The sequence below is a fragment of the Branchiostoma belcheri genome, unplaced genomic scaffold, assembly GCF_001625305.1.
Source record: "Branchiostoma belcheri isolate BF01 breed outbred unplaced genomic scaffold, Haploidv18h27 scaffold9, whole genome shotgun sequence".
NCBI lineage: Eukaryota > Metazoa > Chordata > Leptocardii > Amphioxiformes > Branchiostomatidae > Branchiostoma > Branchiostoma belcheri.
The window spans coordinates 2,728,630-2,733,077 of record NW_017804575.1 but is presented as its reverse complement, the minus strand read 5'-3'; the positions used below and the strand labels follow the sequence as shown (position 1 = coordinate 2,733,077).

General features: G+C 42.8%; 1 protein-coding gene across 2 annotated transcripts in view; it reads right to left on the bottom strand.

Moving 5' to 3' along the window:
- LOC109487836 (carbonic anhydrase-related protein 10-like) overlaps positions 1-3,991 on the bottom strand; it is a 181,495-nt gene extending 177,504 nt beyond the window's left edge. For both annotated transcript variants that reach the window (XM_019791925.1, XM_019791926.1), the window contains exon 1: positions 3,881-3,991. The gene's annotated coding sequence lies outside the window, so the exon portion shown is untranslated. The remainder of the gene's footprint in view (positions 1-3,880) is intronic.
- Between the last annotated feature and the right edge of the window lie 457 nt (positions 3,992-4,448).

The following is a 4,448-nucleotide window of genomic DNA, read 5'->3' as shown; positions in this document are numbered from 1 at the left end:
GGTTTTCAAAATTTTGGGATTTTTATTCCCGATAAATGTGCTCGTCATTCCAATTTTCTTCGGTTGGGCGGCGTGGATCGAGCGCTAATTGCACGGATCGGGCCGCTATTCAATTCCATTGTCGGCACAATCCTGTGACGATGAATTGTTATTGTCGATCTCGCCATGACGCCACAAAGAAAACGTTGTCATCGGTAGAAAATCTGACACCCCGCTGGCGTTTCACAACAAAATTTTCATGTAAACAACTCCGACTGTCTTTGTTTACATCGTGAAAGCTCACCGATACTCCCGCCGGCCGGCCGCGCCCGATCGCATGGTTGCGGCATGGCGCTAAGTTTTCGGCAGCTCGACGGAAAAATAATCCATCCCCAGAAGAAATGTTACGCATGAAAATAACAACTACAACTTGTTTTCCTCGTTATATGAGTTTTTGAGCCCGTAAAATGTTTAAAACGGTTGAAATTTGCTCGAAAAAACGGCTCGAAAATTCACGGCGAGAAAGACAACATGGCCGACCTGTTTTCACAATAACAATGGTCAAAGGTCAAGATAGCATCCAAATGTATAGATACATGTAATAAGTACACATTACAGTGCTAAAACGATACTTTAAACGCATGAAAAATATTTTTTCGGCTACAACTGAAATAAGAATTCAGTTATATTTTAGTAAGGTTAATTTTCAAACAGTACTGCGAAATTTTCCGAATTAATTGGTTTCTTGTGTAATATTGTTGTTTCTATGTATGTGCGGTTGGATGCTGTCATTGTAAAGCCCTTTACATATTGGGAGAATCAGATGAGATATTAGAGATTATCACGGCTTAGTACCGTGACCCGAGTGTCTCTACTAAAATTGTTTTCGAGTGGAGTTTATAAACATGATCACATTTTTATTTGTTCAGCTGTGTCAATATGTGATTTGTTTGAGAAATAGGATTTGGTTTAGTTTTTAATATATTAATGTCAGTTAACATCTTTGGAATAAATTGCTCCAAGTTCCAGGTAGTAAATACATGTACATTTTGTATCATGTATTTTTCACTTGTTGAACTTGTGGAAGCACCGTTGGCCCCCGGTTAGGGGTCATCCAGGGAACCTATGCCCAATTTTTTCAAAATTAAGGATAGAATTTTTTTTGAACATGAGGATAATTAAGTACAGATCTTGAACCTTTCTACTGCCTTATACATCTGCAGTTGTACAGAAAATGTAGAAGTGAAGTTGCAGGAAATGACCTCCATTTGTGTTTGGAAAAGACAAAAATGCAATAGCTTCCCCCCCCCCCCTCCAGACCTCCCCCCCCGCCGCATTGGGTGCTTCGCACCCTCCTCCACCCTGCTCTGAATTTCTGGGGAGATCCCTGTCTGTGTAGTACAAACAGATCATACGTTCATTGTCCCGGCTTTTGACTAAAAAAAAAAAAAAAAAAAAAAGTAGAATCCCTACCTACCGACCCTAATTTTTTCTGGACTGTAATAGGAAACACAACATTTATTTTGTTAGGCCTAATGGAATTTAGGTCAGGTTGTAATAGATATGGTTGGTTTCAGCCGTAGCACCCGCACTTGTTTGAGAGTCGTTTACTGCCTCTGCTGTATTGAAATGAATGAACGAAAGACCTTTATTGTACATTTACGCTCTTACAAGCTAAGTGCAGGCCATGAATAAACGGGAAAAATAATACAGCAATAACACTTAAACTATACATACTAATGTGGTCTACTATTTACACGTTCAACTGCTTCTCGCTTCTTTAAGCATTTATAGATGTAAAAACATATTGGGCTAATGATACATTGTTTGTTATTTAGAGAACTTGAGCCCGTGAAAAAAAATCGGCGCCCCCCCACACAATAAAACAGTAAACGCCCCGCTCCAAAAAGTTTGCAAAAGAGGCTACGGTGTCTGCATTTTAAGCAAAAACAAGTAAAATTTGAAATTTTATACCTCCGGGCTTTTTATTGTATATTTTTATATGTTGTTCACAACAACAATTGTTGCGCGCCGCAGGACTAGGGTTTTAAACAAAGAATTTATCGAGCCCGGACACCCCTCTGTGCGAGGGGTCACCTTCGTGGACGAGACCGACAATACCTAATACACGCCAAAGGTCAACGTCCCGTGACCACTTTCACGCTCAAAGGGGTGTTCTGGGGCCACCAAAAGGCACCATTTTCAGGTCCGAAAACACATATACAACAATAAAAACAAAAGAACGTGCATTATCTGCAGCCCAATAGCAAAACATAGATCGAGTCTCAAAAGAATCCGTCCACCTAAACGCGAGAAACAGCTGCGAACATGAAAATCTAAATCTCTCACAAAACCCTTCCGCGGAAGGATGCCTCCTCCCCCGGAGGTGAAAAGCTTGCTTGTTTGATGGATGAGGGGCAGACGGCAACGTTCCCACGACGGGCTGACATATTGAACACGGAGGAAAACAGCTACTACCGCGCGGTCGTTCAGGGGCGGCCTTTGGGTGCACTTCCCCTGGAAAATTTAATAGGCGCCGGGAAGCCCTGAATTATAGATAAAGCCTTCTAGCCGAGTACTGACGGCCCCAGAAGTGGCCTGTCATTTGACCGAACCATTTGTCCTCCGTGCCCCGGTCCGTCAGAGAGCCAATATTCGGACTTGCGTGCGGGGAAAGGTCCCTGCTCGAGCCGTCTCGCACGGGTGAGGAGCGATATTGGGCAGGAACGTGAGGAACCACTGTAGAGCAGAGGTGTGGGGCACAACCTATCGACTGGATAACTAGCCCTACACACTTGTAACTACTACCTTTACCGTGAACTCTTTCAATAAAGGTACAGATGTGAAAATATGAGCTCCAGAGAGCCAAAATGTAGGGCACAACCTATCGACTGGATAACTAGCCCTACAGACTCGTAACTACTACCTATACCGTTATCTGCTGTGAAAGAACAAATACCACTTTCAATTTTTAATTAGAGATTTGAAAACATGAGTTCCAGAGAGTCGAGGTGTGGGGCACAACCTATCGACTGGATAACTAGACCTACAGACTTATAACTACTACCTATACCGTTAACTGCTGTGAAAGAACAAATACCTCTTTCAATATATAACGTAGAATCGTACAAAACAGTTGCAAAATGAGCAAATATATACCGTAAGTTGCAAAAAAAATAGATATTTGAAAAACAATACCAATGCCATAATCCAACGAAAAAGACAAAAATGTCAAGAAATGAATTCGGAGACAAGATTATTTGCCACACCATACTCTGTGTCATTTGTTCAACCTTCATAACCACGTAGATTTCATAATGAAAGAAACTTTTATTTGCCTTTTTTATTCGCACGCTCGCATCAGTTTTGGAATTTCCAGTGATGTCATCCATATAATCAAATCAACATGGCCTTAGGAACGCCTGGTCAACAGACGGGTCTGGTAAAGTTGGGAGAAACATAACGTTTAACTGGATATCAAAGTTCTTTGTTTGCAAGAACCGACGTTTCCATGACCGTCTGTCATCTTCATGAGGACTATTATGACTGGTTTCACTGTGCACTGGAGCTAGGTTCGGATTCACACTGCACCAGTAGCACTTTGCTTCAGTGCACTTTGATATGGAATTTGCATATCAATGCCTATAAACGAAACACAAGCTGCTAAGTGAAGGAAAGATAGTCTTAAATGCACCGATAGTTTTTTTTTATCTCTGACAAGAGGAGGAAGTGAATTCCATTGCATTGCATGGAGGAAGAGGAAAAGGAAAGCCTTCTATACTGCAAGGGTCACTGAGTCGGGTGATAAGTGCATGGGTACTATAGGTGATGTTGTGAAAATAATTGGGAGACGTGTGGGGGTGACATACGATTAAGTGCCTTGAACATGAGAATAGCTTACTTAGTTCGTTTGTGGTGCATTACTACCGAGGTCCCAGCCTTGCAGGTTCACAACAATTGCACTCATCAGTCATCACCCGAATATACCGGTGAACCGCCGCCATCTTGATTGACCGTGCCTCAAAGACGAAAAGTAGCAGAATATTTGTAACCCCAGGTTCGCACAAAACGTCAAGGCGCCAATCGATGCTTCTTACAATTCTTCCAAGAGTTGCGCGCGGACAGGGGAAGACAGATAGGAGTCCGTAAAGCCTTCCCTTACTGCCCCTGAGAGAGGATCAGGGGTTGATCTTACACCTGCTCTTCCCGTGAGACTCCAAAGCACAGGAGGCCAATCCTCGCTAAGTCTACAAACTATGTTCAGCGTGTCATCCGGCGGGCACAGACGCATCAAACACCGTCCGGGGGTGCTCATGAGATCTGGCAGAGGCGCGGGAAGGTCGTAAGAAAAGTTTTCCACTCGCGCCGGGAGATGAAAAGGGAACATTTTTTTTCCATTAGTAGTAACTGTAGTTTAGATGCAAAGAAGCTGGACTCCTGAAGGTAGATGGTCGAAGATCAAGGCTTTC